This window comes from Cajanus cajan, chromosome 11 (genome assembly GCF_000230855.2).
Source record: "Cajanus cajan strain Asha chromosome 11, NIPB_CcT2T_4, whole genome shotgun sequence".
Classification (NCBI taxonomy): Eukaryota; Viridiplantae; Streptophyta; class Magnoliopsida; order Fabales; family Fabaceae; genus Cajanus; species Cajanus cajan.
In genome coordinates this window covers 17545792-17558291 of record NC_138527.1, presented here as the reverse complement: position 1 = coordinate 17558291, position 12500 = coordinate 17545792, and the positions used below count along the sequence as shown (strand labels likewise).

The 12500-nt window shown below is 38.8% G+C and overlaps 1 non-coding gene across 1 annotated transcript; it reads right to left on the bottom strand.

The window, feature by feature from the left end:
- Window positions 1-715: 715 nt before the first annotated feature.
- Window positions 716-822, bottom strand: LOC145953616 (small nucleolar RNA R71). The gene has a single exon (XR_014430899.1). It is a non-coding gene; the product is annotated as a small nucleolar RNA R71 (small nucleolar RNA).
- Window positions 823-12500: the final 11678 nt, after the last annotated feature.

Below are 12500 nucleotides of genomic sequence, written 5' to 3'. Positions count from 1 at the left end.
CACGTAGTCCCTGTGATTCGATATTTATTACTTGACGACAACCGTACACTTGCGGTTTTCCATACATCAAGTTTTTGGCGCCGTTGCCGGGGACTACGTCTCTTGATTTAAATTACAATTATTTTAATTCGAATTTAAAAAAAAAAAAAAATTAAATAAATAAATAATTTTTTTTAGTGTTTACTTCTCCAATTCAGATTTCACGGGCCACTTTCTTCTTTTTTTTTGCAGTGCTTTAGGGTTAATGCAAAAGAGATCTCTACGTCTTGGGAAACCAACACCACTTGATCCTGAGATTGAAAGAACTCTCCTGAGAAGGAAAAGAAACCTTTCTAGAGAATTTGCCATGGCTGCACAACGAGATAATTTACCGCTTCGGGATTACTCTGCACCCATAGCTCGTGGGATACCTGGAGGGGAGATGCAAACTGGAGCTACTGTACCAGCTTCTCTGGTGAATATGCTCAAACAGAACACCTTTGGAGGACTACCATCATAAGATCCTAATGACCACTTAGAGGGGTTCTTGGAAATCTGTGAGACCCAGCAATTTGATGATGAAGTTTCTGATGGAATGCGACTCCGCTTATTCTCACTCACCTTGAGAGATAAGGCAAAGGTGTGGCTAAGAACAGTGCCTAGAGAAAAGATAGCAACTTGGGAATTATGTGAAAGAGCTTTTCTAGAGAAATTCTTTCCTCCTTCTAAAACTAAAGAATTGAGGAAGAAAATCACTAATTTCCAACAAGGCACTGGAGAGACTATTTATGAAGCATGGGAGCGGTTCAAGGGATATCTTCAAGCATGCCCACAACATGGCTTCAACCGTTGGCTTACCATCCAATTTTTCTTTGAAGGATTGGACCAACAAAGCACCATGATATTAGACTCAGCAGCTGGAGGATCTTTCATGGGGAAACCTATTAATGACTGCATGATTATTTTGGAAAATGTAGCCTCAAATCACAGCCAATACAGTGAAAGAGAAGTCACAGCAAGGAAAGGAACTCCGGGGCGATATGAAGTGAACAATATTGAGTTACTCTTAGAAAAATTTGATACTCTTAATCAAAGGTTAGACAAGATGGAAAAAGCTAAGGTTAATTCAGTGGCTACAAATCAAGTATGTGACCTTTGTAGGGAACAAGGGCACACTGCAGTAGATTGTACCTCAATTTTTACTGGAGAAGAAGAAGATACTACTGAACAAGTGGCAGCTTCTCATAATTTCTATGACACTCCTCGAAGAGAGAAGAGTAATCCATATTCCAACACATACAACCCTGGTTGGAAGAATCATCCTAACTTTTCTTGGAAGAATAACCCAGTTCAAGGAAGTAGCAGTCAGCAACCTAATTTCCGTCCGCCCAATCACTTCATTAATGGGCAAGGAAATCCAGTACAGACACCCTCAATTCAACAAAGTGTTTCAAGATTAGAAAGCCTTATGGAGAATTTTGTCACTAATCAAAAACAGACCAATGATTCAATGGCAAATTCTATTCAAAACCTTGCTGTCAAGGTTGAGAATATTACTCTCCACAACAAGATGCTGGAAAATCAAATTGCACAGTTGATGCCTAGTTCAAGCAATTCTCCAGGTAAGTTCCCAGGTAAAACAGTTGCAAACCCAGCTGAAAATGTTAATGCTGTGACTTTAAGGAGTGGGAAGAAATTAGACGAACCTGTGTCTAATCAAAATGATAATATTGAGATTGATGAAGACGCTTCTCCTATGGTTGAAAAACCTGAAAAAGAGAGATTAGAAAAAGAAAAAGTATCTTCATCAAAGCCTCAAACTGTTTATCACCCTCCAATTCCTTTTCCTCAAAGGTTAGCAAGGACTAAACTTGATAGACAATTTGAAAAATTTTTAAATATGATCAAACAAGTGTATGTAAACATTCCATTTGTAGAAGCTCTACAACAGATGCCTACATATGCTAAATTTCTTAAGGATCTTTTAGCTAACCGAAGGAAATTGGATGATAGAGAGACTGTTACATTGATCCATCATAATTTGCCCAAAAAACTTAAGGATCCTGGTAGTTTCTCTATACCTTGTCTCATTGGAAATCTAAGGTTTGAAAAAGCCTTATGTGACCTTGGGGCAAGTATCAGTTTAATGCCTTTATCTATTTGCAAGAAATTAGATATGGGAGAATTAAAGCCTACAGCAATGTCAATCCAGTTAGCAGATAGATCTATAAAATATCCCATAGGAATTTTAGAAGATGTTCCAGTTAAGATAGGTAAATTTTTAATTCCGGGAGATTTTGTTGTTTTAGAAATGGAAGAGGACAAACAAATACCAATCATACTAGGTAGACCATTTTTGGCTACAGCAGGCGTGATAGTAGATGTCAAACATGGAAAATTGTCCTTATCCATTAATGATGAAACAATGGAATTTAATATTGCTAAATCTGTTAGACAACCTTCTCTTGAAAATATTTGCTGCAGGGTTGATATATTGCCTAAAGACATGGAGGAAGAAGTCATGAGATCTATTTTGAGGGATCCCTTGGAGAATTTTCTAGTTGGAGGAAAGCACATAGATCTTGAGGGGATTCAACCTAATTATGCTTGCTTGATCGATTCAAGTCCCCCGTGTAAAGAAAAAGATCCTCTAGTAGAAAGTCTTCTTGAGTCTTCAACAGATTGGCAAGAAGAAAACTCTCCAAAGTTAGAACTTAAACCATTTCCTTCATCTTTAAGGTATGAGTTTTTGGGGGCTAATTCCACTTATCCAGTCATAGTAAATTCAGCTTTAAATGAAAAAGAAACTGAAAAACTTCTCAATGAGTTGAGAAAATTTAGAAAAGTTATTGGATATACTATGGCTGATATAAAGGGAATTAGTTCTTCATTTTGTATGCATCGCATCTTCTTGGAGGAAGGATCCAAACCTTCTGTTGAAGCTCAAAGAAGACTAAATCCCAAGATGAAAGAAGAGGTAAAGAAAGAAATTTTGAAATTATTGGATGCTAAGGTAATTTATGCTATATCTGATAGTCCTTGGGTAAGTCCAGTTCATGTGGTTCCTAAGGTGGGATGACAGTAGTTAAAAATGATAATAATGAATTAATTCCCACAAGAACTGTGACTGGGTGGCGTATGTGTGTTGATTATAGAAAATTAAATAATGCCACTAGAAAGGATCACTTTCCCTTACCTTTTATTGATCAAATGCTTGAAAGGTTAGCAATGCATTCATACTTTTGTTATTTGGACGGATACTCCGGTTTTCATCAAATCCCTATTCATCCATTAGACCAAGAGAAAACTACTTTTACATGTCCCTATGGTACTTTTGCTTATAGGAGAATGCCTTTTGGCCTATGTAATGCACCTGCTACCTTTCAAAGATGTATGACTGCAATCTTTAGTGATTTATTAGAAAAAGAGATGGAAGTTTTCATGGATGACTTTTCAGTTTATGGTGTTTCCTTTGATGACTGTCTATTAAATCTAACTAAAGTATTGCAGCGTTGCTCTGAAGTGAATTTAGTCTTAAATTGGGAAAAATGTCATTTTATGGTACAAGAAGGAATTGTCTTAGGACACCTAATATCTGGGAGAGGAATTGAGGTAGATAGAGCAAAAATAGAAGTAATTGATAAATTGCCTCTTCCAATTGATGTTAAAGGTGTTAGAAGTTTCTTAGGGCATGCCGGTTTCTACCGAAGGTTTATTAAAGATTTTTCAAAAATCTCTAAACCATTATCTAATCTACTTGTGAAAGAGGTACCTTTTAACTTTGATGTTTCTTGTAAGAATGCATTCTACAGGTTGAAAGAAGCTCTCACTACAGCTCCTATTCTGCAAACTCCTGACTGGAGCCTTCCTTTTGAAATCATGTGTGATGCAAGTGACTATGCTATAGGAGCTGTATTGGGACAAAGAAAGGACAAGAAGGTTCATGCTATATACTATGCCAGCAAGACTCTTGATGAAGCCCAAGCCAATTATGCAACAACAGAAAAAGAATTGTTAGCAGTCGTCTATGCTTTTGAAAAGTTCAAATCTTATCTTGTGGGGTCTAAGGTTATTGTTTACACAGATCACTCTGCCCTAAAGTATCTTTTTAATAAAAAGGATGCTAAACCTAGGCTCCTCAGATGGATTCTCCTTTTACAAGAATTTGATTTAGAGATTGTGGACAGAAAGGGAGTAGACAATGTAGTAGCAGATCATCTCTCTCGACTTCCACAAGACCAAGCAACAAAGGAGGAACTCCCTATTAATGACAGCTTCCCAGACGAAAAGCTTTTAGCAGTTGTTGTGAAAAACAGTCCCTGGTATGCAGATTATGCGAATTACTTAGCATGTGGAGTCCTTCCTGAAGACTTTAATTATCAACAAAAGAAGAAATTCTTTAGTGACCTTAACAGCTTTATTTGGGATGAACCTTACCTATATAAGAGGTGTAGAGATGGTATCTACAGAAGGTGTATCTCAGAAGAAACAGCTCCTCACATCATTCACTCATGTCATTCTTCCGCATATGGAGGGCATGCTAGTACGTCAAAAACTGCAGCTAAAATTCTACAATCTGGTTTTTACTGGCCAAACTTATTTAAGGATACTTGGAAGATGGTAAATTCTTGTGACCAATGCCAAAGATCAGGGAATATATCCAGGAAACATGAAATGCCATTAAATGGGATTTTAGAAGTAGAAATTTTTGATGTATGGGGAGTAGATTACATGGGACCATTCCCAAGTTCTAAAGGTTACAAGTTCATATTAGTTGCAGTTGATTATGTGTCCAAGTGGGTAGAAGCGATTCCCGCTCAAACGAGTGATTCAAATACTGTCATTAAACTCTTCAAAAGAATTATATTTCCAAGATTTGGGGTCCCAAGAGCTGTGATCAGTGATGGAGGCTCACATTTTATTGAAAGAAAGTTTGAATCTCTCTTAAAAAAATATGGAGTCACTCACAAGGTTGGTACACCTTATCACCCTCAAACAAGTGGACAGGTAGAAATATCCAACAGAGAAATCAAAAAGATTCTTGAGAAGACTGTATCTACAACAAGAAAGGACTGGTCTTTAAGATTAGATGAAGCTCTTTGGGCCTACAGGACTGCTTACAAAACACCTATTGGCATGTCTCCATTTAGGCTGATTTATGGCAAATCTTGCCATCTTCCTGTAGAGCTAGAACACAAGGCTTTGTGGGCAATAAAATACTTCAACTATGACCTAAAGGATGCTGGAGAAAAAAGGAAATTGGAACTCAATGAGCTTGATGAAATCAGATTAGACTCATATGAAAATGCTAAGATTTACAAAGAAAGAACAAAGAGGTGGCATGACAAGCATATACATAGAAGAGAATTCAAGCAAGGGGACTCGGTGCTACTATTTAATTCCAGACTCAGATTGTTTCCTGGAAAATTGAAGTCAAGATGGTCAGGGCCTTTTACAGTTCAAAAAGTATATCCCTATGGAGCTGTAGAAATCAGAAACGATAAAGGCGACATATTCAAGGTCAATGCACAGAGATTGAAGTTATATTTCCATGGGGAACACTTAGAAAAATTATACTCTATGGTTCTTCAGGAACCTACTCAAGCATCATGAAAATAAAAAAAATAAAATAAAATAATAAAAAAAAAAATTTCAGAGTTTCAGAGAGAATCACGACCGTGATTCTAAATCACGGGCGTGATCTTCTCTGGAAAATTTTTGGAAAAATTTTTGGGAAAACCCAGAGAGAATCACGACCGTGATTCTAAATCACGGGCGTGATCTTCTCTGGAAAATTTTTGGAAAACCCCAGAGAGAATCACGACCGTGACTCTAAATCACGGGCGTGATCTTCTCTGGAAAATTTTTTGGAAAACTTCAGAGAGAATCACGGCCGTGATTTCCAATCACGCCCGTGATTCCCTGCTGACGCTCAACAGATACAACCCGTGATTTTTTGAAATTCCCTTTTTCCCTTATATATTTTCCCCCCTCCTTTTACATTCTCACTTCTCTCAAACTTACGAACTCTGCCCATTCTCTCTTTTCTTCTCTCCCAAACCCTAGCTTCTCACTTCTTCTTCCTCTTCTTCCCTCTTCCTCCCACATTCACTCCTTCCGTTCATCCATGTCTCCCAAGCGCACCCGTACCGTTGGTTCGTCCTCCACCGCTTCCGATACCCACAGTTACGAGGAAGAAGCAAGTGAAATTCCGCACCTTCCTCCGAGGTTCTATCGGAACGATGAACAGCGTGAGCGGAACGAGGTATTACGCTTCCGCACTATCCATCCTACCAGGTATCTCGACTTCCCATTTATTCGTAAGTTGGGTTTACGTGCTGATATCAATTTCATGTTAACTAACATTGGGTGGACAACCTTTGCTACCATGCATAATGATGTTGTTTATCCTCGACTAGTTCTTGAGTTCTTGAGCTCTCTCCACACGGAAATATTATCTGGGCCAAATTGTTCTGAAGGTTTGATTTCTTTCCGTATGTTTAACCAAGAACACGAATTAACCCTGGCTCAGTTCAATAATATTTTTGGATTTCCCACTGGAGGGAGCACGAGAACCCCAAGTTCTTTCAACCCTGGTTCTTTTTGGTATAGTTTGACAGGTACAAGTAATTGGGTCGCTGGAAAATGTAATTCCTCTGCTTTCCGCCATCCCGCCATCCGTATTATGCACCGCTTTATTGCCTCTACTGTTTTGGCCCGAGGTGATTCTGAAGGAAAGGTTCGTTTGAGCGACCTTTTACTTTTATGGGGTATGATGGAAAACAGAGAGGAGCCTATTGATTCTGGCAGTCATTTGGCACGACAGTTCCAGAGTATTTCCAATACCAGCCACGGTGCGATTGTGAATGGTGGCCTCATTACCACTATAGCCAAACACCTTGGCTATCACGCTTGGCTGGACCAGTTAGAACCACTCCCTGGAAGCCGTACTATTAATTTTGCTACCTGCTCTTCTATGAACTGCATTGCGAAAGATGAAGATGATAAATACTACTTTGTAGTAACCCAGTCGGGAGTGCACCACCAGTTACCAAATCCAACATACACCGTGAAGAACCGGGCTACACGGCAGTTTCCACTGGAGCCATTAGAGGACCTACCTCCAGCAGCTGAGGAAGCGGCTCCTGCAGATGAGGAAGCAGCTCCTGAACAACCCCCTCTACATCCTGGACCTGAGGTGGACAATGCTGCTATCCTAGCAGCTATTCAATCAATGGATAACCGGTTGAAACAAATGGATGAACGCCAGCAGCATTATAATTACATGGTTGATCAAATGTATCAATGGCACATTCAACGGTATCCAGATGATTTTCCACCACAGTGAGATCTTTCTTATTCCTTATTTTACTCTGATGCTTAGGGACAAGCATTCCTTTCTGTTGTGGGTTGGTTGCATATTCATGCATTTTATAATTTTGTCAAAATAATCTATCATGCATTCATTAGCTCTTTGCTTCGGGACAAGCAAATCTTTAAGTTTGGGGTTAGGAGGATGTACGCATTTCATTCATTCATGCAAAAAAAAAATAAAAAAAAAAAAAAAAAAAAAAAAAATCATGCATATATACATATTCAGTTAATCCCAGCTTGAATTTGTGTTTGAAAAGTAAATATTTTTAATGAAATTGTTCGTCTTTGAAAACACTGAATGTGATGAATTGAATCTTGAAGTCTCAGAACAAAAGGTTGAAAAATTAGCTGGTTTTGTGGCTAGCACTTGGTTCTTAGTATTGAGGCTTGAAATGATCGAGAATTATAAAAATAGTCTCTTGAAGATAAATTCTTTTTAATTCGTGCTTAAAAGCTTTTGGGGGGTAAAAAAAAAAAAAAAAAAAAAAAAAAATCACCTAGCACCCCTTTGAGGTCATAGGTTAGAGGGAGAATATTCTAAACCTTAGAAAACTAAGGGAACTAATTAGCTACTGGGGAATTGTTTAGTAAAATAGCTAACCCCCCTTTGAGGCTACGTGTTCTTGAAATTATCATCCTCTCTACACTGATTGGCTACTGGGGAAATGTTTTAGGTGAGACAAAAACAAAAATAAAAATATTACCCCTATTTGTGTCACAAGCATTGAAAAATTATTTCTGTTAAATTATCTTCGTTTGACTAATGAGCTTTACAAGATTTGACATCATGAAACTCTTAGAAACTAAGAATTGGCGCTAGTAATGAAAGATTAAGATTCTAATTGGACCTTGTGAGACTAAGAGTGAAGATTTTAAATGCTCAGTTAATTCTTGATGATTCTTTTTTTTCAAAGTGCTAATTATTGTTTGAGGACAAACAAAAGTTCAAGTTTGGGGTTATTTGATGTTGTGTATTTTACTCGTATTTTAGCACTTTAATTCACAAGAATTCATAGCATAATCATGCATATCTTTCATGTTTTTAATAAATTTTTATATCATTTTCCTATTTTATGCTTTTCTTGGTATGTGTTGTGTTTTCTCTGAGCAGGATCAAGATTTAAGAATTAAAGAGGAAATGCTGAGCTACAGGGAAAATCACGGCCGTGATTCTAAATCACGCCCGTGATTCACCAGAGAAAATCACGGCCGTGACTCCCAATCACACCCGTGAACGCCACTGACCCTTCATAGATGTGCTCCAGAGAAGATCACGGTCGTGATTCTCAGTCACGGCCGTGATTCACTTCGCGTCCCAGCTTTTTAAGTTTTATGTTTTATTTTTATTTTATCTTTGTAATTTTTTATCTTGGTAGTTTTACCTTTTTACCCTTTTAGGTTATAAATTAGATGAGGTTAGCCTAGAACAGGGATTTTGGTTTCGGAGACAGTTTTTTAGTTTTTGACACTTGGAGAAGGTTGGGCGCCTGTGCCATCGACTCTAAGGTTTGCTTTTCTTTTATTCTTCTTTTCTTGGAGAACTACTATGAACTCCTGTGAGTAGTTTCCCTTTTTCTGGGATCAGGGCTTAGCCTCTGAGAACCTCTTTATTAATGCATTATTCAGTTTCTTAATTTTATTCCAATTCTTGATCTGTTCTTTTATATTTTATATATGAACTTTAATATTATTGTTTTCATAATAACATTAATTAAGGATGAACTGAGAGGAGAACTTGATTATAATTATGATAAACAATTAATCTTAATTTTCATAATCATAGATAATTAGGGATGAACTGAGAGGAGAACCTAATTATCGGAACCTAAAGGAATAGACTTGAGTGTTAAATCACGAGAGTAGATTTAAGCTTTCGAGGAGCAATAGATTAACAAAGATCTTAACGGGTTTAATTGAACGTAATTACCACGAGAGTAGGGATTAATTTTAATTAAACACGTCCTCGTAGCCTGAGAAGGTGCAAGGATTAAATTAGGTTAAGACTACCTTCAAGATGGAATAGAATTAATTAATGAAAATAATAATTCAATAATGTTGGAACTCTTTGTGCGAACCCTAGATTCCCGGAAATCTCCTTATCTTATCTTAAAGTTTTATCTTATTCATTAATTGCATTACTATCTCTTTTACCATGAAATCTGATCTTATCATATCAAAACAGAAATTCCATCTGTTTTAAAATTCAAATTAAAATACTAGTAATTCTAGGTCAAACACGTAGTCCCTGTGATTCGATATTTATTACTTGACGACAACCGTACACTTGCGGTTTTTCATACATCAAGTGATAGAGTAGGCCATATTTGGTGCAAATTCAGGCAAGGATGGTGAACAAAGGGAAAACCCACCAAAAATTAGCTCGCAAGAGCATAGACCGTCCCTCGGGTGGGTTGGGTAGTAAAGAACGTAGGAAAGTATGGTGCAATTTTGGGCAAGGATGATGAACAAAGGGCAAATTGGCTGGGCAAGTGAAAAGGAAGGCCATATTTGAGCAGACTCGATCAGGGATGGTAAACAAAAAGAAAACCCACCAAAAATTAGCTCGTAAGAGCATAAACCGTCCCTGGGGCGGGCTGGGCAAGATAAAAAATAGACTAGGTTTGGTGTAATTTTGGGCAAGGATGATGAACAAAGGGAAAATGCGCTGGACAAGGGAAAGGGTAGGCCATATTTGGGGCAAATTCGGTCAAGGATGGTGAACAAAGGGAAAACCCACAAAAAATTAGCTCGTAAGAGCATAAACCGTCCCTCGAGTGGGTTGGGAAAGATACAAACTAGGCTAGGTTTGGTGCAATTTTGGGCAAGGATGATGAACAAAGCTAAAATGGGCTGGACAAGTGAAAGGGTAGGCCATATTTGGTGCAAATTCGGTCAGGAGTGGTAAACAAAGGGATAAAAAGTAGGCTAGGTTTGGTGCAATTTTGGGCAAGGATGATGAAGAAAGGGAAAATGGGCTGGAGAAGGGGAAGGGTAGGCCATATTTGGTGCAAATTCGAGCAAGGATGGTGAACAAAGGGAAAACCCACCAAAAATTAGCTCGTAAAAGCATAAAACGTCCCTTAGGTGGGTCGGGCAGGAAAGAAAGTAGGCTAGGTTTTGTGCAATTTTGGACAAGGATGATGAGCAAAGGGAAAATAGGCTAGACAAGTGATAGGGTAAGGCTTAATTGGTGCAAACTCGGTCAAGGCTGATAAACAAAAGGAAAACCCACCAAAAATTAGCTCAAAAGAGCATAAACCGTCCCTCGAGTGGGTTGGGAGAGATAGAAAATATGCTAGGTTTGGTGCAATTTTGGGCAAGGATTATGAATAGAGGGAAAATGGGCTGGACAAGTGAAAGGGTAGGCCATATTTGGTGTAAATTCAATCAGTGATGGTAAACAAAGGGAAAACCCACAAAAAATTAGCTCGTAAGAGCATAAACCGTCCCTCGGGTGGGTTAGGCAAGGTAGAAACTGGGCTAGATTTGGTGCAAATTTGGGCAATAATGATGATCAAAGGGAAAATGGGCTGGACGAGTTATAGGGTAGGGCATATTTGGTGCAAACTCGGTGAAGGATGGAAAACGAAGAGAAAACCCACCAAAAATTAGCTCAAAAGAGCATAAACCGTCCCTCGAGTGGGTCAAGATGGCTTAAATCTGGCTAAACGAAGGCTGGAAAGGCCAAAATATGGGTTAGAATGATGATAGAACGAATCTGGAGTTTTTCAAAAATTTTCAAAAAAATCGGCCGAAGTCGGTCGAATTTTCGGTTTGATTCATGAAAAATTTTGATTCGAAATTTGCCACGGGAGAACACAACGCAGGCTTAGAAATGCCCACGGAGTGTGAGGGGAAGGCCTCGTGGCTCGCCCAGACCAGCCAAGGTGCGCTGGGTTTCTGCTGAGACACACCCTCCCCCTATAATAGGCTAATATGCAAAAGTGAATTTTGTACAAGTAGATACCTTTTTTCTGAGCAGACATAAGTCCCTTTTTGGGAGCTACAGATCGAATTTTGATCTAATTTTTTGCAGGATTGTTTAGAAAAATCATATCTTCGTGCTCACCAAATTAGAGAATTTTTTGCCAAGGGAATATTTTTTAATAATTTTTTTAAGAAACGAAAATACGTAAATCCAGAAAAATAGAAAAACGTATCTAGGCATCGAATTTTGATCTGATTTTTTGCATGCACCCACATACTAATATAACTGACCTGTCCACCAAAAATCTCAGCCATCCTCCAAGGGATTGAATTTTAATGATTTTTTTACCAAAACATGGTAAAATCGAAAAATTCGTAAAAATGGAGGATGAAGGTCTTTCACCCTCAAAACTTCCCAGCATACTTAGGCATGTTAGAAGAGATGTTTGATCCAAGAAGTGCTAAAAAAAAAATTGAATGGTTCATAGTTGGTGCATAGTGGTCGGTCACGGTGGGTCTTGGTGCAAATCTGGTGGGTCGTGACTCAATTTCTGACCAGCCTTGGCTCAATTTCTGGTGGGTCGTGACTCAATTTCTGACCGAGGGTGACTCTATTTCTGACCGAGAGTGACTAAAATCATGACCGAGGCTGGCTCAATTTCTGACCGAGAGTGGCTCAATTTCTGACCGAGAGTGACTCAATTTCTGACCGAGAGTGACTCAAAAAATGACCGAGGCTGACTCAAATCATGACCGAGGCTGGCTCAATTTCTGACCGAGAGTGACTCAATTTCTGACCGAGAGTGACTCAAATCATGACCGAGGCTGGCTCAATTTCTGACCGAGAGTGACTCAATTTCTCACCGAGAGTGACTCAAAAAATGACCGAGGCTGGCTCAATTTCTGACCGAGAGTGACTCAAATCATGACCGAGGCTGACTCAAATCATGACCGAGGCTGGCTCAATTTCTGACCGAGAGTGACTCAATTTCTGACCGAGAGTGGCTCAATTTCTGACCGAGAGTGACTCAATTTCTGACCGAGAGTGGCTCAATTTCTGACCGAGAGTGACTCAAATCATGACCGAGGCTGGCTCAATTTCTGACCGAGAGTGACTCAAATCATGATCGAGGCTGACTCAAATCATGACCGAGGCTGGCTCAATTTCTGACCGAGAGTGACTGAATTTCTGACCGAGAGTGACTCAAATCATGACCGAG